General features: G+C 42.0%; 1 protein-coding gene across 4 annotated transcripts in view; it reads right to left on the reverse strand.

Moving 5' to 3' along the window:
- Positions 1-27,586, reverse strand: part of GLIS1 (GLIS family zinc finger 1) — a 407,237-nt gene that overhangs the window by 247,130 nt on the left and 132,521 nt on the right. The window contains exon 1 of one of the 4 annotated variants that reach the window (XM_061633025.1): positions 14,077-14,138. The exons of 2 other annotated variants lie outside the window; for them this stretch is intronic. The gene's annotated coding sequence lies outside the window, so the exon portion shown is untranslated. Of the gene's footprint in view, positions 1-12,736; positions 12,763-14,076; positions 14,139-27,586 lie in introns of those variants that run through there. One more of the 4 variants, XM_061633026.1, reaches the window with a different exon arrangement.

Consider the following 27,586-nt stretch of genomic DNA (forward strand, 5'->3'; position numbering starts at 1 on the left):
TTTAAAATACATAAAAACAGCCAGGGGAAGATATTGGAGAAATATAAAATAAATACAAATTAAAAAGGGGGGGAGGTGAAGAGACCTTAAATGTGCTACTCACCATCTCTCAGCCTATCCTCCCCTCAGGATGAAAACAATGGAGAAACAATGGAGAAGGGCACACTTAAAATGTAGAGGAAAAAATCATCTACAACCATAGTGTGAAATCAAATACTTATTGGGACACAGTATGAAGAAATATTTATATAAACATGACTCTCAAATATGTTTATGAATTGCACAATCTGTAAATATATTTATAGTGCAATCCGATGTTTGTTTACTCAGAAGCAAGTCCCAATGTATTCAATGGGGCTTACTCAAACTGGGAAGTGTGCAGAGAACTACAGCCTCAAGTGATAAGGAACTTGTTCTTTCAACTTGTTCTTTTAAGTTGAGACCTTATCCAAGTCTGAGTCTGTGTTGGAATTGCTTTTTAATATGTTTTTAAGCCTTTTCTTTTTTTAAAAAAAATGTTTTTTTAAAGCTTTTAAAAAATATTTTCAAAGATGTTTTAATATATTTTAAAGTCTGTTTTTATGATGTTTTAAAGTGCTTTTAGTGCTTTTGTTTGCCGCCCTGAGCTCCTACTGGGAGGAAGGGCGGGATATAAATCAAATAATAAATAAATAAACTTCATTCACCCAACCCAAAATTCAGAATCATGCCTCTTTAGGCTGTTTTCCAACTGTTTATTCTTGCTTTATGGTTATTGGATTTTAAATGGCTTTATTTCTTGTTGTGAGCTGCATTGGTTTCCAACCCTACCTCACAGGGTCATTGGAAAGACTACACACACACACACTGCAGATGTATAAATACATACAAGCCCATATAATAGTTTATTGTCAAACCAGTTGGTCATTGCAGAAAAATCGGTATTAGTTTTTAAAAAATCAGTATTCGTTTCCTACAGAATAAAAACTGTAATACCTAAGTAAGCCCTGCCTACTTGCTTTAAAATAGGACTGGAGGAGGGGGGGACAGAAAGACAACACAAACACAATTCTTTTTTACATTCACTCTGAAGTCCCATTGATTTTCAGCACATTCATAACCATGTCTACTCAAAAGTAAATCCTATTGAATTCAATGGGATTTACTCTGGAGATATGGGATTAGCAATGCTTTTACCCCCACAAAAGCAAGTATTGGGAAGGTTTTGAAAACACTGCCCAGGATCTGACTCCTACACACAAAAGGGGAAAAAACTGAAATGTATATACTTACCCCATTTATGAGATTTTCAGATAAACGGGGGGGAACCCACCATTTTCTGGCCTTGCAATGAGGTTTACTAGACACTGCCACAGGTCAAACAAACACTTCACTGATTGGCTGCAATCCTGAATGGGCGGGGTTAAAGCTACAAAGTGCTATACAGTAGTTTAAAAGAAGGTTTAACGGGGCAGCTGACGTTTTTATGTATATCTCGAGAACCGGACCACCTAGAAACTTAATTTTTTTTAAATTAAAGCTGAGAATCACCCCCCTCTGATGGTGTCACCTGGTGTGGTCCACAAACCCCCACACCCCTAGTGACGCCAGTGGGGGGCGGCTGACGTTTTTATGTATATCTCGAGAACCGAACCACCTAGAAACTTAATTTTTTTTAAAATTAAAGCTGAGAGTGACCCCCCTCTGATGGTGTCACCTGGTGCGGTCCGCACCCCCCCTAGCGACGCCACTGTGACTGGTTCCTCCTTTTTGCCCTTTTTGAAGATAAGGACATTAGCCCTCCTCCAGTCATCTGGCACTTCTCTCGCTAGCCTCAACTTATTCTCAGCTTTAGCCTTCCTGACACCATCCCAGCAATTCCATGATACTTGCCTCTATTCTTCCTTTGTGGTCTGGCCTTCCTTCCACTTCCTGTATGTGTCCTTTTTTGTTTTCAGGTCAGCTCTAAGCTTTCTGTGAAGCCACATTGACTTCTTCTGCTGTCTTCCCTCTTTTTTCCTTGACAGAATTGTTTGGCATTGTGCCTTTAGAATTCCCTCTTTTAGAAATTCCCACCCATCTTGGACTCCTTTTCTCATAGGGCCGCTTGCCATGGAACCTTACTTACCATTGTTCTGAGTTTATTAAAATTGGCTTTCCTGAAGTCCAGGGTACACACATGGCTACTCTCAGCTTTTGCTTCCTTCAAAATCAAGAACGGAAGTATACTGTGGTCACTTTCCCCAAGAGTTCCTGTAACTGCCACTTCATCTACCAAGCCATCTCTATTTATTAGAATCAGGTCAAGGATAACTAATCCTCTAGTTGCTTCCTCCACTTTCTGTAGGAGAAGCTTATCTCTAACACAAGTCAGGAATTTCTTCGAGTGGCCGTGTTTGGCAGAATTTGACTCCCAACAGATATTGGAGTAATTGAAGGCCCGCATTACTACTATATCATGCCTCCTTAAAACATTGGCAAATTGCTTTGAAAAAGTTTCATCCTCGTCTTCCCCTCGATTGGGTGGTCGGTCATAGACTCCAACCACCATGTTCCTTTTATTCCTTGCCCCATTTATTTTAATCTAGATACTCTCGGTGGAGCTACCAAGCTCATCTCCTGTATTTCTGTGCAGGGATATATATTTTTAACATATAGCATGACTCTACCTCCCTTTCTTTGAACAAGTTATATCCTTCAATTGCTGTATTCCTGTCATGGGAGTCATCCCACCAAGTTTCAGTTATACCTATCAAGTCATATTTACTCTCCTGTATTAAAAGTTCAAGTTCTTCCTGTTTGTTTCCCATATTCTGGGCATTAGTATACAGACATTGAAGACCATGTGATTTACGTCCTGGCTTCCTTCCTATATTTTTACTTAGACTATTACTGGACCCCATTAGTGCTGTTCTCTCAGTTCCTCTTACTGTGCACAAGCCTTTGTTAGTCGTTACTTTGAAGATTACATCTCCCTCCACCTTAGGATTCAGTTTAAAGCTCTCCTTATGAATTTATCCATGCTGTGGCCAAACACATTCTTCCTAGTCTTTGTGAGGTGCACCCATTACTTGTCAGCAGTCCATCTTCAAGAAGCACAGCCTGTGTTCCCAGAATCCAAATCTCTTGCATTGGCACCACCTTTGTAGCCAGTCATTCACCCTATTTTTCTTTCCCTTTCTACTCCTCTTCTAAGTACCAGAAGGATAGACGAGAAAACTATCTGAGCCCAAAGTCTGATGTGATTTCTTCGTAGCTCCACTTGGCAGTATCATTTGTTCCTACATGGATGAGAAGAAGGGGATATCTGTCAATGGGCTTTATGAGTGATGGCAACCTTTCTGTCACATCTCTAATCCATCCTCCAGGGAGACAGCATAACTGGTGAGTCCATGGATCTTCTCCGCATACTTGAGTTTCAATCCCACGCAGTAGGGAGTCTCCCACCACTACTATTCTTCTCATTGATTGGTTTCATTGCATCTGCTTGACTGAGCTTCAGCCTCTCACTCACTGTCGCATGGAGTCTCCTATAATTCTTCCCCTGCAGACTGTCCTCCAGTCTCATCCTCAAGTGCCTGGAAGCAGTTCCATAGTTCCACCAGTGAAGGGTATCTTCTAGTTCTTCTGCTCCTGTCACCCTTTTCCACAGAGCTTCCTCCACTTCATTGTTGCTCTCCACAACAGTCTCCTCTTTGGCTTCAACATGCTGTTGTTCTTCCACCTCCTGTACTTCTCTTTGCTAATGTTGTTCCAGCATTCTATCTAAGAACTCTCTATCTTCTCTTATACTCTTCAGTGCAGCCACCTGAAATTCCAGGCCTTTCACTTTTTCTTCCAACAGTGCCACCAGCTTGGTTATTTCACGAGTACGTCATGTTGTTCTCAGGCAAGAAAATAAACACTGCACTCACCATGCAGGTCACCACCATTGGAGTGTCCTTCCTGTCTATAGTCCCTACTGCCTTTTGTTTCTTTCTTTCTACTTGTATTGGAATGCCCTATGCTTTGTCCTATTCCCCTTCAGGGTAAATAGGAGAGTCCCACTGGTGTGTGGTGCACCATACAAGGGGGAAAAATTTTTTTAGGGATATCCCGTCCTTTCTCCCATCAGGACCTTACTTTCACAGTTACAATATACATTATTTCTTTTTTCCAACTACCAGAACGAAATGAAGTTGCACTCCATTGTCACATTTCCTTTTGATACTCAGTTGTTGAGTTGTGTTAACATTCAAGTTGTGACAATTTACTATATCTGGAGTCAGAAAAGCATTTTCTCCAGAGCTCAAATTGGCTAGCGACTTTGGACCTTTTCAATTTTCAGGTCTTCTGGTATCATAGGTTGGACAAGTTGGATTAAGGAGCTTTCCATCATTTTTTATTCTATGGTTCTATGAGAAAATCTTAATGTGTGAGTAATTCAGCACAGAGGTTTTACTCTTGGATGAATGAAAAATGGAAATGCAGCAGAACTGTAGTAAAAATATGGAGCCACTTTCTCATAAATCTATGGAAACATTACAAAGATCCATTTTTCTCACTAAAAATGATGGTATACATCTTGCATAGCTGCTCTCTTTTCTTTCAGTGCTTGGGCAATACAATTCTGAAATTCACTAGCAACCACTTTAGCACTTTTATCGTGATATTGTGACACAGAAACCAGAGGCTTGAACTGGACTATTTAACAACTAAATTGCAACATGCGTACAGAAAACACAGCTGCCATGTGTGGAACAATTTTTAAGAGAAATATATCAATATACTGTCAGCAACATTTGCCTCTCCAGCGGGTACCAAAACTCTCTTTTGTTCTTAAATAAAAAAAGATTTAAAACACCAAGGCTGTAAACACACTAGATGCCAGAACAAAGTGTTTCTGTTAGCGACACCTGCAAGGGGAACGGGTGGATCTGCCAATTAGTTGCGAAATCTCTTTGAAGCTGAATTAAAAAAATTAATGCACTCAAGCTGCTCCCACCAGGTTTTCAGGAAAAAGGGGCAGGGTTTGACTAGTGTTGTGTTCCCCCATTTTCAGAAGAGAGATGGAGATGCGTTGGAACTGGCAGAACAGTGAGTGTGTTTCTGCCTCAAATCCAGAGGAGTAAATGTTGGCCAATCAGTGATATTCCAATGTTTACAATGTATCTTTAATCTGGGTAGACTTCTAATAAAATCTCAGATCACTTTTATGCCAAATTGCCATTAAAATAAAGGCAATTGTAACAATGACAAACAAACCATGACAATAAAACATTTCCTTTTATCCAGAAACATAGTAAAGAGTACAAAAAAGGGTGGGGGCTAGAATATAGATACTATACTCTGTTTACTATTAGAATTAATTAGAAGTAACCAATCAAGCAACAAAAAAGTAACATTAACATAATGCAAGCCTAGAAAATGGATTTCATTTATTTCTAGATTTTGTACACTCAACACAGCTGGCAGGGAAATGGGGTATTTTACGGATTTGGGACTATGTTTCCTCAGGGGGACTTTAAACTACATACTGAAGCTTACCAATAACAGATGAAAGAAACATACTTCTATACTTTATATCCAATATCTCAAGGACAGCCAACCTGGAGTCCTCCAGAAGTTTTGGACTACAAATTCCTGATAATTGAGCAATCCTGGCTAGGAATAATGGAGATCATACTCCAAAACATCTGGAGGGCACCATGCTGGCTACTCATATAATATCTGGTTTCATTTCAATAAAATCACAATATTTTCAAAAGAACTAGTCTTAGGGCGCAATCTGACTTTTTTGCACTGGGCTGGGGGGAGTTGGATGTGGCAGACCCCCAGCTAAGCTGGCAGGCTCCCGGCACCACCAAGCTCGCCTGGCAGAAGCCCCCCACCCAGCTTCTGCAGAGGCACCAGGAGCCTGTCAGCTCAGCCGGGGGTCCGCTGGGGATGGCCAACCTGGCAGACGGAGAGCCCGTGGAAGCAGGTAACAGTCCCCAAACTGGGGCATTCCAGGGGTGTGGCAGGGAAGAGCCATGGGGAGGACTTACGCGGCATCCAAGTCCTCCTCAGAGCACTCCCATGGGTCCCAATCCACAGGAAAACTCCACCAGCAAAAGCGTCCGCAGAAGAAAATAATTGCAATGGTCATCTACAGGGAGTGCTTACTCAGCAGTAGGGCTATTTGTGGGAGCCAGCTCTTCCCTTCCAGCTCCCCACCTTGCACACTGCAGTCCTGATGAAAACTGGGGGTAGGGTGGGGGAATGACACTCCTGGTACGAATTTTTTAAAAATGAAGCATGGTTGGTAATCAAGCTATTACAGCAATATATAGTTTGCCACTAAGTAGTGAATAACTATCAAATCAGTCTATATGGTTTATTGAATTAGAATAGTTAAGGTGCTTTAGTTTTCATATACAAGGATATGACAGATGATAAACATAACCAACTAAATTTATTATGGGAAATATGAAGAAGTTTGCATGTTTCTTTAAAAATGTGCTACAGTATTGCACTACAGGTGACTGTGCCCGGTTTTAAACTATGGTTGCTATTCATCCACCATTATTGACTGACTCTTTCTATGAGATAAGCCCATTACTTCTACCTCGGTGGTGGGCTGGATGAGGGCCAATAAACTGAGTCTGAATCCTAGCAAGAAGGAGGCGCTGTGGGTTGGTGGTTCCCGAGTTCGGATAATTGGTCAGTTGCCTGCTTTGGACTGGGTCATACTCCCCCTGAAAGAGCAGGTCCATAGCCTGGGGTGCTCCTGGATCCATCTTTGTCGCTAGAGGCCCAGGTGACCTCCGTGGCTAGGAGTGCCTTTTAACAGTGTCGGCTGGTGAGACAGCCGCGGCCGTTTCTGGACCGGGATAGCCTGACCACTGTTCTCCACACACTGGTAACCTCCAGGCTGGATTACTGTAATGTGCTGTATGTGGGGCTGCCCTTGAGGTTGGTCCAGAAGCTGCAGCTGGTGCAAAATATGGTGGCGAGACTGCTCACTGGGGCAGGGTATTGCCAACATGTCACCCCGCTGCTGAAAGAATTGCACTGGCTGCCCATTTGCTACCGGGCCAAGTTCAAGGTTTTGGTTTTGGTGTACAAAGCCCTACATAGCTTGGGACTAGGATACCTGAAAGACAGTCTTACCCCTTACATACCCAGTCGATCACTGCGCTCTGCAGGTGAGGGCCTCCTGCAGATACTGCAGATCAGGAGGTTTGTTCTGCACAATATAGGAAACGTACCTTTAGTGTGGCAGCACCTACCCTGTGGAATTCTCTCCCTTTGAATATTAAGCAGACGCCATCTCTGTTATATTTTCAGCGCCTTTTGAAGACTTTCCTCTTTCAACAAGCCTTTTAGGCTGAGACCTATCCCAGTCTGTGTCTGTGTTAGAATTGCTTAATATGTTTTTAAATAATGTTTTTAACCCTTTTTTAAAGTTGTTGGGTTTTTTTAAAAAACGTTTTTAACGCTGTTTTCATAGAATCATAGAATAGTAGAGTTGGAAGGGTCCTACAAGGCCATTGAGTCCAACCCTCTGCTCAATGCAGAAATCCAAATCAAAGCATTTTGTCTTAATGTATTTTAAGATCTGTTTTTATGATGTTTTAAAGTGTTTTTAGCATTTTGTTTGCCGCCCTGGGCTCCTGCTGGGAGGAAGGGCACAATACAAATAAAATAAAATAATAAATAAATAAATAAACACCTATCCCTTTGTATATTGCTGCAATGTTTTGTCACTGCTATCTGGTTTTTAGTTTATAACATAGATGGCTGATTATATTCTTGCTATCTTAAAAAGCTTACTTATACAGGGAATGGTCGTGTTTGTGTCAGCAATACTTCTAAAAGACAGCTTCCTTTATTCAGCTTGATTTTACTTCACATGTTAACGATGCCTCTGTTGTGCACATGTGCATGCATGGCAATTACCTCCACAAGATGAAAAAAAGAGAGCGGGAAACCCCCAAAAGCTCAATTTACACATTAAAATCAAGATTATCTATATATACACACATTCCACTGAGTGCCCTCAACACAACACACAAACTAATATGACACCAGATATGTCACAGCATGGTTTCTTGGTTACAGGAAAAAAGTTCTCAAATCCACCAAAACATAAATGAATTTTTTTTTAAAGCAAAATGCCTCACTAAAATAGCAAGTATTTCAAACCTTTCAAAGTATACAAACCACATTCGGCACTGTGAAATCTGAAAACCACAGGGAACCACAGCGAGCAGCAGGAAAGAAAAGCTGTTTCTTATAAGGATACACTAGCCATGAATTTCTATATAGCTTGGAGAAATACCTTCTTCACCCAAGATCACTAACCAACAACCTTCCAACCATATGGGAAATACAGGGAAACTTACCAATTGGTAGAGACCCAACCTTCACCACACATAATGGGTAGCAGAAAAAACTTTACAAATCTACCTTCATACCCTAGGACTAAAAAGTGGCCAATGTAATACCAATATTTAAAAAGGGATTCAGGGGGATCCTGGAAACTATAGGCCAGTTAGCTTAATGTCTGTCCCAGGAAAACTTGTAGAAAGCATTGTAAAAGTTAAAATAACCAAGCATATAGTAAAGAGAGCCTTGCTGAAGCAGAATCAGCATGGCTTCTGCAATGGTAAGTCCTGTCTCACTAACCTATTACAGTTCCTTGAGAGTGTACTTGGACTTTCAAAAAGTTTTCAGCAAGTACCTCACCAAAGACCCGTGAGTAAGCTTAGAGGTCCTCTTGTCGATCAGGAACTGAGTGACAAATATGGCAAATGCAATTCAATATAAACAAATGTAAAGTTTTGCATATTGGACCAAAAATATTAATTTCACAAATATGCTCACTGGGGTCATAATGGATAGCTTGATGAAGATGTCGACCCAACGTGCAGTAGCTTTGAGAAAGGCAAATTCTGTACTAGGGATCATTAGGAAAGGTATTGAAAAAGTGCTAATATCATAATGCCTTATATAAATCTAGAGTGTGGTTGCATTTGGAATACTGTGTACAGTTCCTGTCACCTCACCTCAAAAACAATATTGTAGAACTGGAAAAGGTTCAGAAATGGGCAGTCAAAATGATAAAGGGGATGGAGCGACTCCGCTATGAGGAAAGGTTGCAGCATTTGAGGCTTTTTAGTTCACAGAAAAGGTAAGAGCTGACACAACAGAAATACATAAAATTGTGCACAGCAAGGAGAAAGTGGATAGAGAAAAGTTTTTCTCTCTTTCTCATAACTCTAGAACTTGTGGACATCCAATGAAGCTTAATGTTGGAAGATTCAGGACAGACAAAAGAAAGTACTTCACATAGTGCATAGTTAAACTATGGAATTTACTCCCACAAGAGGCAGTTACAGCCACCAAACTTGGATGGATTTAAAAGAGAATTAGACAAATTAATGGAGGATAAGGCTATCAATAGCTACTAGCCATTATGACTATGCTCTGCTTCCATAGTTGGAAGCAGTATACTTCTGAATATTGGTTGCTGGAAACCAGAGGAGGGAATAGTATTGCTCTTGCATTCAGTTACTGCTTGCAGGCTTCACGCAGGCACCTGATTGGCCACGGTGTGAACAGGATGCTGGACTAGATGGGCTGCTGGCCTGATCCAGGCTCTTCTTATGTTCTTATGTACCTTGTATCTCATTCATTCATTGGCGATCACTTGCGGCCAAATAAGATTGTCTTCCAAGATAAGGTCTTTAACAGTGGGTCCGTAAGTGACTGTGGAGGCCAATTCTGGATCCATACAGCCTTCGAACACTCTATGCTTCATTCAGGTGAATGCGGCACTCGCAGAGCTCAGACGATGTTGAATTTCAGCATCGATGTCAGGTTTTACAGACGTTCTCCAGCATCACACCATTAAGCTGGATTGATGGTGCTACAGAGGGACTAGTTCGCACCTGTTGATGAAGCACTTTGGGTTTTTTAATAAGTGAGAGCCCAAGCTTTCCATATGCTTCTGCAAAGACATTTGGGATAGTTTGAAGATCTTTCTCTGAATGTGCAGAGACTACATTATCATCGGCATATTGAAGGTCTACGACATAGGTTGACATTACCTTACTTTTTACTTTCAGCCTACTGAGATTAAAAAGCTTTCCATCTGTTCGATATATGATTTCCACACCAGTAAGCATCTGCAAAGTACTGGATTTCTTGAGCTTTCTTTATCCACCAGGTGTCCTTATGTTCTCTACTTCCTCTTTGGACCGCAGCCTTTGCACTGGCATAGATTTTTTTCTTAGCAGCACAGTTAATGTCTTTCTGCCATATCTGGAAGGCTTTCCTTTTCTTGTTGATATGTTCAATCTCACTATCATTCTCATCAAACCAATCCTGATATTTCTTAGTTTGGTATCCAATAGTTTGTCACATGCTGCAATAATGGATGTCTTCAGTTTAATTCAGCCTCCTCAACATTTTCAGGGAATTCCGTTGGTAGATGTTTCTTGAGAGTTGTTTGAAAGCAGGCTCGCTTAATAGGAGCTTGAAGGGCAGGAATGTTCATTTAACGCCTTGGTTTTCTTCCTTGGAGACTACGTTGAGGAACTATATTAATGGCCATAGTGGATCGAATTAATCGGTGATCTGTCCAGCAGTCATCGGCACTCGTCATGGCCCTGGTGAGGAGTACATCACGATGATCTCTGGCATGGACAATTAAGTAATCCAGGAGATGCCAGTGTTTTGACCGAGAGTGCTTCCATAATGTTTTAAATTTATATTTCTGATGAAAGAGTGTGTTTGTAATAACAAGGTTATGCTCTGCACATTTAGTCAGAAGTAGAATGCCATTCAGGTTGCTATTGCCAACTCCTTTCCCAATGGTTTCCAGCCATAAATTGAAATCACGCCCAACTCTTGCATTGAAATCGCCCAAGACGATAATTTTATCCTCCTCAGGTATCTCTGATAAGATGGTGCCCAGCTGGTTATAAAAAGTTTCCTTGATGTCTTCATCAGCATCTAATGTTGGTGTATAAGCACTTAGAATAGTTGCCTGCTGGCTTTTGGCAAGTTTTAACCGGAGAGTTGAGAGTCATTCATTAATGCCAATTGGAACTTCTGACAAGAGCTTCACAAGATTATTTTTAATAGCAAAGTCTACTCCATGTGCTACTATGTCAATATTAAAATGTCTCAACTCCCTCGCGATGATAGCAGTCTTGCGTTCAGGATGTTCACTATCTGTATTGTCCAGCAATGTCTGTATATTCCATGTTCCAAGGTTCAATTGTCTTTTGCAAATGCTAACAGGTGATCCCACTGGACAGGGTAATCCAGTCAGGGAGAGTGATGAGGCAGACTATGTTTAGAGCACCTTTTCTAGCCCCCTCTCCATACAGGGTGAGCAGAGTGGATCCTGAATAGGACTGCTCAGTCATGGATATAGCTGCCAAACTACTCAATTGCCTCGGTCCTTGAGCCAGGATGACAGAGTCTGTATCCACCACCCAGGTGCTGGTCCATTACTAGGGGCTTCCAGATTTCACAGTCCTGCCCCCGTCATCATTCACCCATCGCCATGAGACTTTTGGTTTGGTTGGAAGACACCTGTGCATGAATTTGTTTTATGTGGGGAGATCGGCGCACAATGATCAACACGCAATCTTGACAGAAAAAGGCTTTGATCCAATGTCATGGATACCACGACGATTGGAAGTCTTTTATCTGCTGCAGCCTTCATCCCCCTTCACAGCCGTTGTAACATACACATTGTTATCCTCTGCCTGTTCTGTCATTGAGGACATTCTTGGATCGTTCTTTGTCTGGTTCCTCTCCCTTGACCTTACCGCCATGGGTGACTCTGCTGGGAGTACATGACTCCCAACAGCATCGCTCATAGGGTTCACTGGAACACACAAGCCCATTGTGTTAGTCACTTCACCACTCACCACTACAAGGTGATGATCCAGCGTGGGGTACCTTGTATCTGCTCAGATAACGAAGCAGCCATGTGCTAAATCTGTTGTCTGTATTCACTATTAGTCAAGATTAGGGATGTGCTAGAATTCTGCCTAATTCAGATTTGGATCCTAAACTTCCATTAATTTGTTTATTCTCAATAGCTGAGGATTCAGCTATCAACAGATCCCATCCCTAGTCAAGACTTCAAATGTGTATTTGCCATGGGAAAAGAGTGGAAGAGGGGGACAGACTGAGTCTCAAGCCCATAGATTATTTGGATAAAGACTATGAATAATCAAATGGGTTTTAATGGACTAATCAATTAATCACATCTGCTTAAATTTACATGTCACCAAAGTATTTGTTTTGTAGAAACAAAAATATACTTTTTTCCTTTGTATCTTGTAGCCAGTGCCATTCTAGAAATGACATTCCCTCAGTGTGTTAGATCCAATTCATTGGTTCAAGGTTGCAACCCTAATAAAGACACATGCCTGAGCAAGCCTACTGTAATGTTTCTTACACAAGAAACACACAGTGCAATCTGCAAGTCACTTGGAGTTTGTTCAGATGTTGGGACTTGGATAAAAGACTACAAATGTGGTGCTATCAATCATAAATGGTGAACTAGAGTTTAAATAGCCATGTTTCCCTGCAATTAACATAAAATAAGGATTGTTTTCCCAATTCCATAGTTATTGTGGAGACACCTAGCCACACAAATGTGAGTCAGTCATTCACAATCAGTAATAATACCGCATATTTGTTCATCCCAGCTGAGATTCTTTTGATACTCAGTTTAGCAAGTAAAATATGAAATGGAGTATAAATTTACCTTGGATTACAAAATAGCAAGCTATGTGTTACATTTAAATACATCTGTAACAAATCTACATTTTAAAAAGAAGAAATAAAAAGCACCCTTCCAAGGCTGCTTTTTATAAAGAACAGCTGTGTAAAAACAGGTGTGTAAAAACACTCAAAATGCCCCCCCCTGCAGGGTTTAGAATTACTGCTAATCTGGAGCTGCCAGGGGGGTTGAAAGCAGGAAAATGAATAGTAGGAAAGAGTTAAATATCCTGCTATTACTCTTCCACTCAAAACTGCAGGCCCCTGAAGCTTTTCAATTTTAACAACACTGGGTGTTTTGAAAATGGACACTGTTTGCTTAACAGATTCCCCCTCGCCCTGCAGCCATTTCCTAGAATTGCAGGGGCAGGGAGAAGGAAGGGAAGTTCCACTGTGAGTGAAAGTCTGCTAATGTGATGCTGGATATTGGCCACTGTCAGAGCTTTATCACATGCATTTGCATGTAATGTGCAGTTAGTCTCCAAAAGGCAATCCTGTATTGCAGCCTGACCCTTGTATTAGAACTAAGCAATCTCTACAGGGATAACTCATTTCCCAAGGATGCTTCAGTTTTTCATTCATAGTGGAGATTGTGGTGTACAAAGATTCTGTTGTTTCTGATAAAAGCAGCCATTGGGATTTCACAAGGAGATAAGACTGAATGGAAAGGGTGATGATTCGACAAGGGTTTGCTGTAGTGGTTTAGAATTTTACCTAATTAAGAACAATGAGCAAATCACTGTAATGACACATAACACTGCAATGACTCACACTCAAAACAAAGATAGGTTTGAAATATTTGCCTAACATACTAAACTATCCCCAGAGCTTTTGTGGCTTTTGTGGTGTCTGCCAAACTAGGTCATTTGCTTATTCTTGCTGCTTTGAGACAGCATAGAGAATGCACCTATGACATGTCTAAAGAAAATAACATTTTTACTGGCAACTAGCAGCATAGTGTCCTTTCACAACAAGACTTAAAGTATCACTGATTCTTATTCAGTGGAATTTATCCATTTGTGGAAAGGATTCAGAAAATCACCCAGGGCAACTGTGAAGATATATCTTCCCTAACATAGTTTATCCAGATGTTTGGAGTACAGCTTCCATCAGCCTCAGCCAGCATGACCAATGGTCAGGAATGAAGTAAGTTGTAGTCCACAATATCTGAAGGGTACCAGGTTTAAATAGTAACACTTCAAATGTGTCACCACCTTTTTAGGCCTCCTTTGCTGAAAAGGCAGACATTCAACAGGTGAAGCATTCCCCATAATTGCATATCTACAGCAGGAAAAAGGCTGCATCAGCTGCAAGAAACAACTCTACCTTTTAAAGGAGACAATTAAAAGATGTAGCTCTTCTTAGCATTGACCCCACGTGATGTGTGGTTTATGGCAGAATTTTGGTTCCTGCAAAAACATGCTTCCACATGGCTGAGCTCCAGAAATTGTCAAAATTGCTTCCCAAATGGGTTGGTGTGGCTGAGTCTCATGCTGGTTACCATGGTAGGGTATATTACATAGTAAGAGCCAATAGCAGCATGCCAGCACCCATAGAGATGGAGCACTGGTGTGGATACTATCATGTAATGCAACTGACCTTTGCTCAGAACCACTTACTGATGTGGCTTGATTTAAATCAAGGCAATTTAAATCAGTGATTTAAAACATTTCCCCCCAAATAATTCATTTAAATCAAGTTTTACACTGATACCTTTCCATCTATTTCCTAACCAGTTGTGCAAATCTGACCACTAAACTTTGTTAATATACAACTAGAGTATTATTTACAATCAGCCCTTATACCTCTTTGTCAGACTGTATATATTTTTGCATGCTTTCCTCTTTTTAACCTATAAAATATTTATCTTCAAAATATTACCATACACAGAATCTATTTTACAACAAGCGCCCATGACAGCTTATGAGGCTAACAGTGTGATCCAACACATGCCCACCAGAAGAAAGTTCAACTGACTTCAATCGGACTTGCTCCCAGGCAAGTGTGTACATGATTACAGTTTAAGTATAGGAGCCTGTACACTGGACAATCCTGTCTTCTCTTTTTACACCCAGTTTTGCTCCTTTCTGCTTCATTCTGCCCCACCCTCACAAAAACAAACAAAAATGAAATGCCCATGACTTATAAATCAAGCCAAGGTCTGATAGTTACTGAACAGATTTGAGCAGTTTATTTTCATCAGATCCAAATGGCATACCTGTGTGTTTGTTAGGATGAATGTAAATATTCATATTTGAGAAATGATCAAACTGGTTATTCATTATAGAAAAGCATTATTTAACTCAATGTGTCTAATAAAGGAATTGATTTAACTTTTGATATTAGCTGTGTTTATTCCCAGTTTATTTAATATTAATATAGTTTTTAAATGTTTTAAAAATTAAACACCCATTTTTTAATTGTTGATTTTATCCATCCTTGCCTGGAATCCGTGAGTGGATGGATGGGAAGGAACAAGCTGAAGCTGAACCCTGATAAGACCGAGGTGCTGCTTGTGGGGGACAAAAGAAGGTTGGGAGATGTTGACTTGAAGTTCAATGGGGTGAGTTTACCCCTGAAGGACCAGGTCCGCAGCCTTGGGGTTGTACTTGATTCCAGGCTGTCCATGGAGGCTCAGATTTCGGCAGTGAGCCGGGCAGCCTGGTATCAACTACACCTCATACGAAGGCTGCAACCCTACCTTCCTGTTCATCAGCTCCCACTGGTAGTACACGCCCTGGTCACCTCTCGTTTGGATTACTGTAATGCGCTCTACGTGGGGTTACCCTTGAAAACGGTCCGGAAACTACAACTTATACAAAATGCGGCGGCTCGATTACTTACGAATAGTCGCCGCCGGGATCACATCACACCAATGTTGTTCGATCTACACTGGCTTCCAGTTGTTTTCCGGGCCCAATTCAAGTTGTTGGTATTAACCTTTAAATCCCTATACGGTCTCGGCCCAGTTTATCTTACGGAGCGCCTTCAACGCCACCAATTATGCCGCCCGACAAGATCAGCCACACAGGGCCTTCTCTCAATCCCGCCGACAAAAACAGCCAGGTTGGAGGGTACTAGAGAGAGGGCATTCTCAGTGGCGGCCCCCACCCTCTGGAACTCCCTCCCACAAGATCTCCAGCATGCCTCTTCCCTAAATACATTTCGTAAAGCCTTAAAGACCTGGGTCTTTCAACAGGCCTTTGGGATTTCCGGGGAGGGTTAATTACTGGATTGAATTGCCTCCTATCCTGTTTTAATACCCTGTTTTAATATCATTGTCTGCTGCTGTACTGTTTTTCTATTGTTTTTATATTGTACTATTGTATTTTATCTTATTGTGTTTTAACTGCCATTGGCCAGATAGGCGACACAGAAATTAAATTTATTATTATTAATTTATTATCCTGCCACTCAGAGTACTGTGCAGACATGGAGCCCTGAGGATGTGGAAGCAAGTTTCAACAACAAACACCCCACTGTGGGTACCTATTTAACTGTCCTCAAATTCAGTCAGCACTTACTCACTAAACTAGCAATAGGAAAGCCTAGTATCCTGCTTTTTAAAAAAAATATGAAAAAAGATACATTTTCTTGCAGAAAAAGCTTGATTCTTGCTTCAGAGATTCCATTTGTGGGCAGTTAAGTATAGGTGAAGGCAAGTCATTTATGGTGAAGCTATTAGTGCAGGTGTAGTCAAGATGGTGACCTCCAGGGGTTCTTGAACTCCAGCTCCCAAATGTGAGGGCAATGGGAGTTGCGGTCCTACAACATATGATGGACACCACATTGGCTACCTCTGCGTTAGTGTATATACATGGGGAGGGCTGGATGTGTAAAAAGCACACTCCAACATAAAATGGGTCAGAATAAAAACTGATAGGATTGAATCAGGCATTCACTTCAGGGAACTCATAAGGTCTACAGCAGTGGTTCCCATCTTGGGGGTTAGGACCCCCAGGGGGGTCGGGAAGTCATTTCAGGCAGTCACAAAGAACCAAGAGAGGAATTTATTAATTTAAAATTAATTAATGGCTGGTCTGTGCACTACCTGTAAGCCTGTACTACATGTGCGCGCAGCCACCTCTGCCTCTCTTTCCTTTCTTCCAGCTGGCACAGTCAGTTACCGCCACACAGGGAGCTGAGCAACATGGCATGTTAGCGAGCAAGGCATGTGTGGTGTAAGGGGCCCCTTCAATAGAAGGGGCCGGCTGGGGTTATTTAAGCTCCAGCACCTCCCTTCCACATCTCTTTGGTCTAGGGTTGCCAGGTTCTTGGCCTGAGACTGATCCTGTATCTTTAGGAGAAGAGAAAGTCAGTCAAGAACAGAAGTTCTTGCAACATTGTAATGAGAAAAACCACAAGGCGGAATTCTTTCTTCCCCCTGCACAACTTTTAAAGATACAGAAGACCTCTTGGAGGCTGGGCCTGGGCAACCAAGAGGTCTTCTGTATCTTTAAAAGTTGTGCAAGGGGAAGAAAGAATCCCACCTTGTGGTTTTTCCCATTACAGTGTTGTAAGAACACCTGCACTTGGCTGACTTTCTCTTATCCTAAAGATACAGGATCAGTCTCAGGCCAAGAACCTGGCAACCCTACTTTGGTTAGTGGCAGTGAGGGAAGACTGATCAAGCTGATTGACTCTGGCTGAAGAGACAGAGGGACCCCAAGAAGGGACCGCTTGCCAAAAAAGGAATGGGACAGAGTCCCAGATAATACCCTCACAAATACACACCTGGGTGCTTATTAAAAATTCACTGTATAGTTAAGTTTTAGCACAATGCATACATGTCTACTCAGAAGTAAGTTCTTTGTATTTAATGGGTCTTACTCCCAGGTATATCTAACTGCAGTAATCAGATCAGATTAAGATGCTGCTGAAGCTTTGAAGCTGTACTACTTTGGGGGATGGAGTGGGAAGGCTTTACGGGACAAAGATGCATTATCCTGGTTAAAAGAAGTAAAAATGTATCTCTGTAATGCAAAGGACTCAGACTGCAAACCTAACCAGGTCTACTTAGAAGTAAGTCCTATAGAATTCAATTGAGCTTACTTCCAAGTAAGTGGGGTTAGGACTGCAGCCAGTCTTCTTTTGAAGCCATCTTAATTCTGCCTTGTATATCTTGATAACAGCCATATGAGCTAGGTTAGGTTGAGAATTAGTGGCTGGCCCAAGAAAGTAAGTGAACAAAAACTTGATGGGTAAAGTAAGTTTTAAAATGTAAAATTGCATATGCTTGGTGTATTTTTGTTGCTGTTTATCAAGGCTTTGAGTGTGTTTTTATACAGATGTATTTGTTCATATTAAATATTTTTATTTTAAAATACGTTAGGTTGCCCAAATTTTGTTGTTTTTACTCTTAACAAGTTCTTTTCATGATTTAGGGTTGGCACTGGGGGAGAGTAGGGCTCTTGTCCCTTTAACAGCTGTGTGGCAGGAAGAAATTGGATATAAATTAAATTAAGCTTTTTCTAGTAAGGAAATACAATTATGGGGAAAACTTCACTTGTTGATATTCTGTCTGTTAGACATATTATTATTATTGTCATATGGAGCTTCCTGAACAGAATGCTAAAGACGAAGCATCGTTGTATATAGATGGAACACTTAAAACCAGAGTCCAAATGGCCTGGCATCAACCAGGCTCTGTTCACCACTCTGGGTGGTTTGATTTTATCTCCTTCCTTTCATTTCCTTCAAAATTTATTAAAAGTTGTTTATATTGCTGTATTCTGTCCTGAGAAGGGCAGGTAATAAATATCATCACAATATTTGTTGTGATGAATAAAAAGTGGCATTATGTAAAGGTTCATGAATGTATTTTTTCAATTAGACTAAAATTACAACTATTAGCCTGTGGGGGGTCATGAAAATTTTTGAGATTACAAAGGGGGTCCTATACTCATAAAGGTTGGGAACCACTGCTCTAGAGAGAATACCAAAATTAAACATGAGTTCTGGATTAATATATGAAGAATTGTTGGAGAAGCTATCTCAGTTCAGGAATAAAACGAGCTAAAAAGCTAACAACATTTTGATGATAAATTTAGTTACTTCTTTAAAAACCCACCCAAATGCCTGTTTATACAGCCAGTGTGTGCAAGAGTGAGGAAAGAATGTCAAAATGAAGTCATGCTTGCAATTTGGAAATTTACACCATTTTTGTAGATCTAATCGAGGAGCAACAATAATTTTGCTTGAGCTAATGGTGATCTCAATGTAACTGGAAACAAGAGGAAATTAAGGTAGAAAAATATCTTAATCTTTGCTGTTCTAAGACACATTTGGCAGGACTGGTGACTGACAAACAACTCAAGAATTCTAGAAATGTAAAAGAAAACTCTTGCTGAATAACCTGCTTTGTATCACTTTATAAAATCCTGCAAAAGTAAAACACTACTTATCTTCTGAATTTTTGGAAAACATATATATATTTCCACATCTAGGTTTCTTATTATGTTATTTATATGATTTCTTGCCTGCTCTTCACCATAAGATCCCAGAGTGGGTTACAACAACAGAATATACAATCACAGAAACAAATAAAACCATTACAATGACAAAATAGGTAAAACTGTTCCACCATCCCAAAAATGATGTGCCAAAACTACAATTGGTTGATAATTGATTCCCCAAATATGCAACTACTTAAGAACATAAGAAGAGCCTGCTAGATCAGGCCAGTGGCCGATCTAGTCCAGCATCCTGTTCTCACAGTGCCCATCCAGGTGCCTGGGGGAAGCCCGCAAGAAAGACCCGAGTGCAAGAACACTCTCCCCTCCTGAGGCTTCCGGCAACTGGTTTTCAGAAGCATGCTGCCTCTGACTAGGGTGGCAGAGCACAGCCATCACGGCTAGTAGCCATTGATAGCCCTGTCCTCCATGAATTTGTCTAATCTTCTTTTAAAGCGATCCAAGCTGGTGGCCATTACTGCATCTACTTAGATTTTATGTATTTCATGGAGTTGCAAACTGAAGTCTGGTTGTACAGTTATATAAATACTTTTTATTAAAAGCTAAATATCTTAATAGGCAATGAGATTTACTGTCTCAAAAACAACCGAGAAGAGGAAAAAACTGTTCTTGCTAAAAACTGTGGATTGGGCACCTGAGGCTGCTCTCAATGAGCTGGAGAGACAGGGCAAACAAATGACAGCTCTGGCAATTTCCCCACTGGGATGCAACACTTGTTCACGTAACCTCAGATTTCAAAAAGTGCCAAACAAATGGTTCCTGGCAGTGTTAGTGTCCAATGTCACACAGAGAGAGGGATGGGAGTGGTACTAAAGCAATTTAGTGGTTACATTTCATTGCAGGAAAGGCTATCTTGTATTGGAGAGAAGTTATTCTGAACGGTTATTCATATTTTGGCTGCTATTTTGGCTCTAACTTTTTGGCATGTGAAAATTTTCCTCTTCAGGCTGGTATTTACGCTGTGAGCTAGTGTGCATTCTTGTATTCTGCTGCTGCATATTTCTGTTTTTATTGTATCTGGCTTCATACATCTTATGTATATAACCATGGGCAACTTTTCTGGAAAGATGTATGATAGGTTTTAAAACAAAAGAATTGTACAAACATCTAAGCTTAGATCCAGAATAGCACACACAATGTTTTTCCCTCTTCCTGTATCCCCTAAAAGCTGCTCCTGAGGGTTGGGGGACCCATGGAATACCGAGGAATGTGACACAGGCCTGTGGTGAAAGGAAGGAATGTGCATAGGCACTTTGCATGAGGGGGTCTTGGAGGGAAGAAAGTGGGAAAGCCCTACTGCATAAACAAAACTCTGATTGTGATACTCTGAATCTGGGGTGAAGGACCTCCAGTTTTAGTAGCTAAAATATTTTCAATACCCCTTTTTTAAACTGAGTACTAAAAATATTTTTGCATATTTTAATTCTACTTGGTAAGAGAGACCAAGGTGAAATTAATTGACCCTAATGAAAAATAAACAAGATCTGGAACTGAGTGTGCATGAGCTGTCTGAGGCTAGTGGCTATAGTCTTGCAGAAGCAAAAGAACTATTGCCAGAATAGAAGTCACAGGTGAGTATCATGTATCATGCAGGAAAAATCACATGGACGGAGTCATTATGGTGATTGAGAAACAAGCAGTAGGTCCACAGTAGAGCTCAGGGAGAGGGAGCCAGGAAGGTAAAGGGCAGAAACATCTTAAAACAGGGATGGAGAATCTGTAGCCTCCAGATATTGTTGGACTATAGTTCTCATCGTACCCGAGTATGGGCCATACTGATTGGGGCTGATGTGAGTTGGAGTCCAACAACATCGGGAGGGCACTACATTGGCTACTCCTATTTTAAAATTGTATGAAGAGATAAAGTTGAGGAAATGAAGTAGAAAGATATTTTCTGTTGTCATATTGCCTTTCTGAACAGAGCAGAGGAGTGAAGACATTTTGGCTTTGAAATTATTGCCAAAGATTGGTAGGAACGAAACTTGTATGTTACTTCTAATGGGATGAATATGCAAATATTCTCTTCCTAGATTATACTTACTGGCAAGAAAAGGAGCTGTTCATTAACTTCAGCCTGGAAACAATATTGTAGCCATTTATTTGGAGCAGTAACAGACCTCTGAACTCCTGGATTCTAAAATCAAGGGTGGGAGCATAGGACCTGCTATTGGGCTGGTTCACATGTCACAGTAAGCCAAACTACAGCTCACAAGGACCACACAGACATATGGGCTCCCAGCTGCTTTGCTCCTCCATGGTCTTTTTTACTCCCACTCTACACTGAGCTAAGCCACAGTTTGGCTTTGCATGTCATTCAAACCCAATCTCATGGTTAAGCTCCGTCCTCCCTAGCCACAAGCTGCAACCAAGAACAAATGCATATTGAGAAGAAATACTGCTAAAGACAAATACAGTACATACTTATGGGCTCCAAGGTGCAACTTGTTAGATAGCAGAAGCTGTAAGGTATTAAGAGACCACCTGAGGTAGAGGTTAACCCCACATTGTTATTAGCAGGCATTCTGTGGCAAAAGTGCAGGCACTGGCAGCTGAAGCAATCATGTGGAGGCATACTGCTGCCAAAAGGGGACTATGGGGCTCCTTTTCCTCAATTGCTGCTCAGTGGGGGCCTCTTATTGCCCTCCATCTCACTGCTGCCATTAATTGGCACCACTAATTGCAACTACTTATTAAATAGATCTGGGCTTCGTAGTGGAAAGCTCATAGAAAAAATGTCATATGTCCAAATGCTGACATTATTTTTTTTAAAAAGCAGAAACAAAATTAGTAATTGGAAGTATATTAAAATATCATAGGCCAGTGGTTCCCAACCTTTATGAGCACGGGACCCCCTTTATAAGCTGAAAAAAATTCATGACCCCCTCCCCCTAGGGAGGCAGGCTGGCTGCCAGGAAGGAAGGGGGAAAGCAGCCTTTCTGTGCAGCCTTGCTTCTTTTTGCTTCACAACCCCCCCCCTATTAATTTGCTGTAATTTTCTCTTAGCTATTGGAAGTGACTGTACTATCAGGTCTACATATGCCTGCACCTCCATATCTGAAATATGCTCTGGGTACAATGAAGGTTGTGTTGCCCTGGACAGTGCATCTGCTGTAAACATCAATTTGCCTGGTGTATAGGACAGTATCAAGTCATATTTTTGTAATTTGAGCATCATCCTTTGGATTCTCAAAGTACAATTATTTAATGGTTTTTCAAGCAATGCTATCAGAGGTTTATGGTCAGTTTCTACTTGCACTTTTTGTCCATAGATAAACTGGTGGAATCTCTGGCAAGCAAACAGGATACCTAGCAGCTCTTTTTCAATCTGTGCATACCTGGTTTCTGCCTCAGTCAATGCCTTAGATGCATACGCCACTGGTTGCCAGTTACCACCATGGTTCTGCATAATCACTGCACCCAGCCCAGACTGTGAGGCATCCAAAGAAATGTTGAGTGACTTACCAGGATCATAGAACTTTAATACAGGGGCTCTGCTAAGTTCCTTTTTCAAAATGACCCATGCATCCATTTATGGTGCATCCCAGTACCACCCATGTTTGTGTTCAAGAACTGCCCAGAGGGGTGTTACTTTAGATGACAAATTCTGTATAAATTTCCCAAGGTAATTAACCATCCCTAGGAATCGTTGAACATCTTCCTTGGATTGGGGCTGTGGCATCATTTCAGTAGCCTTAACCTTTCTCTTGTAAGGTTTTACTCCTTCTGTAGAGATCACATTTCCCAAAAATGTCAGTTCAATGACCCAAATGTCCATTCAGTGACCCAAAATACACATTTTTCTTTATTTAATTTCAGATTTGCTGCTCTTGTTGTATCTAAGACCTTCTGAAGCCACAGATCATGTTTAACTTTGGTAGAACCCCACACAATGATATCATCCATTGAGGTGTCAACTCCATCAATCACTACAGACACCTCACCCCAAATCTCCTGATGACCACTCCCAAGGATTTCATATAGATGTTAAACACCATGGGGGACAAGATGGTACCCTGCAGCACCCCACAGAATGACTGCCAGTGGGCCAAAAGACAAATTACCCAATGCTATTATCTGAAAACAACCCTGGAGATAGGATCGGGACCACTGTAAAACACAGCCTCCAATATCCATCCCACCAACTCGGCTCAGAAGGATATCATGGTCAAGGAAGAATAAAAAGATTCAGTCCCATAACCAGGCCTGAACCCAAACTGGAATGGATCAAGATAATCTGTTTCATCCAAGTGTACCTGCAATTGCTACTCCACAACCCTCTCAATCACCTTCCCTAAAAAGGAGGTATTTGTGAGCGGGCAGTAGTTGTCATAAACAGTAGGATCACTGCCTCTTTCAGGGCAGCTGCAAATACTCCCTCATGCAATGACACATTGACCACACCCTGGATCCACTCAGTCAACCCCCCTTGGCAAGCTTTAATAAGCCAAGAAGGGCAAGGGTTGAGAGGAGATGTTGCTGGCTGCATCGTCACAAGGACCTTGTCCATGTAATCAAGCTGCATCAACTGAAACCGATCTCAAGAAGTTGCAGCAGACATTGCACTGGACACCTCACTACGGACTACAGTGGATATGGATGAGGCATCAAGATTGCTATGGAGGTGAGCAACTTTACCCTCAAAGTGCCTTGCAAATAATTTACAGTGGGTCTCCAAAGGGTCTAAAACTCCATTTCCTGAAGCTGATGTCAACCAACCCTTGACAATACAGAAAAGCTCCACTGGATGGCTACCTGAGGATGCGATGGTGACAGAGAAGTGGCTCTTCTTTGCTGCCTTCACCGCCACACAATAGGCATGGTTCTGATGATGTTTGACTGGTGCCCAATCAGCCTCACAGCACATCTTTCTTGCGCTCTAGCTGTCATCCAGCCTGTTTCATTGCCCTTAGCTCACTCGTGTACTAAGGTGCAAACTGGGCTCCACAATCCAAGAGAGGGTGCTCAGGGGCAACAGTGTTAAGAGCCTGACACGCCTCGTTGTCCCACAGCATGACAAGGGCTTCAACAGGGTCATCTGTTCTATCTACTGGGAACTCCCCCGGGGCATTCAAGAATCCTATGGTTTCCATTAGTCTCTTGGGGTGGACCATCTTAATCTGTCCACTACTGCTGCAGGGGTGGAGCGGAGCCATAATTCTAAACTTCAACAGGAAGTCTTCTGACCATGGCAATGGGGTGACATCCACCCCCCATATCCAGACCACCCCTTCCTCCATCTGGTGCAAAAACCAAGTTGAGGATGTGCCCTGCCCTATGCATCAGGCCAGTGACAACTTGAGAAATCCCCATGGTTGTTATGCAGACCATGAAGTCGCAAGCCAGAACACTAGAGGTAGCCACAGCATGGACATTGAAATCACCCAGGATTGTCATTCTGGGCTCCTCCAGTGCCAAAGCTGAGATGGCCTTTACCAGCTCAGTCAGAGAAGCAGCTGGACAGCAGGGTAGAGAGTACACCAGCAGTAACCCTAATTTACTGTCTCCTTGGCCCGACACCAGGTGCAGGCCCTCACAGCCAGCTCCAAGACATAGTGGTTTTCTGGTGCCAGAGATGGAAGTTCTGTAGATCACAGCAACTCTTCCCTCCCCCGTCCCTGCAGCCTGTGCTGGTGTTGCACCAAGCATCCAGGTGGGCGAAGCTGGGTCAGATCAACTCCTAGCTCACGCACTCAGTTCTCAGTAATGCACACCAAATTAGCACCTTCATCCATGATCAAATCATGGATGAGTGTGGTCTTATTATATACCAATCTATGTACTGAAGATAACTTATAGCAAAGCACTGTACAATTTTGTCCAGAAGCCTAAATAATGGACTGGGAGGGGACAAGATCAATCTATTTGGGATGCCACAGGGAAAACTCTTGGAGAAGCCTGCCATCAAAACTCTTGTAGACTTCCTTGTGAAACATCCAGTTCTGCCTCTGAGAGCAATGACAGAGGTCCAAAAGCTCTTTTTCATCAACACACTATACACCAGGGGGTCGCCAATCTGTTATCCATGGGTGCCATGGTGCCTGCAAAGGCCTTTAGTGGCACCCCCGCAAGTAGCCCAGAATCTGAGCTTCATTTTTTCACACACACACACACACACACACACACACACACACACACACACACACACACACAAAGTATCTAGCCCTCCTAGAAAGTAAGTTATGGAGCAAAATGTACAGGTACCCTTCTATGCCTTTCCTGTTAATGGATGGGAGGTAATAGGCTAAAACTGAACCCCGACAAGACCGAGGTACTGCTTGTGGGAGATAAGAGGAGGTTGGGTGATATTGACCTGGTGCTAAATGGGGTAAGATTGCCCCTAAAGGACCAGGTTCGTAGCCTCGGGGTCATTCTTGACTCCCAGCTGTCCATGGAGGCTCAGGTTCTGGCAGTGAGCCGGGCAGCTTGGTATCAATTACATCTAATACAGAGGCTGCGTCCCTACCTTCCTGTCCATCTGCTCCCACGGGTGGTACATGCCCTGGTCTCCTCTTGCTTAGACTACTGTAATGCGCTCTACGTTGGGTTACCCTTGAGGACGGTCCGGAAACTACAGCTGGTACAGAACGCGGCGGCACGGTTGATTAAGAACAGCCGCCGCCATGATCATATCACTCCTGTGCTAGAAGATCTGCACTGGTTACCAGTTGTTTACCGGGCCCATTTCAAGGTGTTGGTGTTAATCTTTAAAGCCCTATACGGTTTCGGTCCAGTTTATCTAAAGGAGCACCTCCAGCATCATCAAATATGCCGCCTGACGAGATCAGCCTCACAAGACCTTCTCTCGGTCCAGCCAGTTAAAACAGCTAGGCTGGTGCAGACCAGAGAGAGGGCATTTTCGATTGTGGCCCCCACCCTCTGGAATTCTCTGCCATGTGACCTTCGCCATGCCCCCTCCCTGGCAGGATTCCACCGAGAATTGAAAACCTGGTTGTTTAGCGGGCCCACGGGACTTCTGGGTAATCTAGTTTTATTCTATAAAAATGTGGGTGGGTTTAGATTAAGCAGAATTTGATGTTGTATTTGCATTTATATGTTATATTTTAATTTTCTGTACATCGCCTAGAGTGGCCGTTAATTCGGCCAGATAGGCGACTTAGAAATAAAATTTTATTATTATTATTATTATTATTATTATTAAATGACCCAGCCTGGCTGCTCCTGCCTCTTCGTGTTATCACCCAAAGAGTGCTCTGAATGATAAATGAGTTGCTTGGATACCAGGCAATAGGAATCTCTGGGGTCCTAAGAATCTGCTGTTTTGCCCTCCCTTTTAGTGCACTTTTCCTGCTTCTGTCTTTTTTCCTAGTCCTTGGAATTTTCCCTCCCATAGTTTGCCCTTCTTTTTTCCCTAGCAACCAGGACACATCTTTCCTGTGCTGGGTTCATGTGAGAACAGATGGTGACTAGAAATTATTTTCTGCAACTACTACTGCTACTCCCCCTCTAGGATGCACACCTTAACGTGGTGAGGGGGGTTGAGAGTGTTGAAGAAGCTGAGAGCAATGCTGTCAGGAGTCTAGACCAAGAGGCTAGAATCCTAGCAGGGGCACCCAAGGCGGAATGATCAAAGCTGAGACACCAGACTAAGATGCATCCAAATCAGAGGAAAGCAATGGTAAACCACCTCTGAATACCTCTTACCACAAAAACCCTATGAACAGAGTATCCAAAATGCAACACGAGATAGTGCTGGAAGATGAGACCCCCAGGTTAGAAGGCACTCACCAAGCTACTGGGGAAGAACAAAGGACAAGTACAAGTAGCACTGTGACTAATGATGCAGCTGGGTCAAAACCGAAAGGAAGCTCAGAGGCTGATACGCACATATGCAAAAGGAGAGTCCAGAGTTACAATAGGAACATGGAACGTGAAAAGCATGAACCAGGGAAAGTTAGAAAGTTAGAAATTGTCAAGCAAGAAATAGAATGTATCAACATTACATTACAATACTTGGTGTGAGCGAACTGAAATGGACAGGAATAGGACATTTTCAACTGGGCAACTACAAAATATTTTATGCGGGAAATGAGAAATTAAGAAGAAACGGGGTTGCTTTAATAGTGAGACGTGATGTAGCAAAAGCAATTAGGAGCTACAATGCAAGGTCTGAACAAGTTATATCAATGAGATTAAATGGGAAACCTATCAACATAACCATCATCCAAGTCTATGCTCCGATGGCAAACGCAGAAGAAGAGGAATTGGAGAGATTTTACGCAGAAGTACAGGAAGAAATTGATCACACACCAAAACAAGATGTGCTGATAATCATGGGGGATTGGAATGCAAAAGCAGGGAACAGAGAAGAATTAGGAATTGTGGGGAAATGGGGCCTAGGAGAC

Source organism: Rhineura floridana, chromosome 6 (genome assembly GCF_030035675.1).
Source record: "Rhineura floridana isolate rRhiFlo1 chromosome 6, rRhiFlo1.hap2, whole genome shotgun sequence".
Taxonomy (NCBI): Eukaryota; Metazoa; Chordata; class Lepidosauria; order Squamata; family Rhineuridae; genus Rhineura; species Rhineura floridana.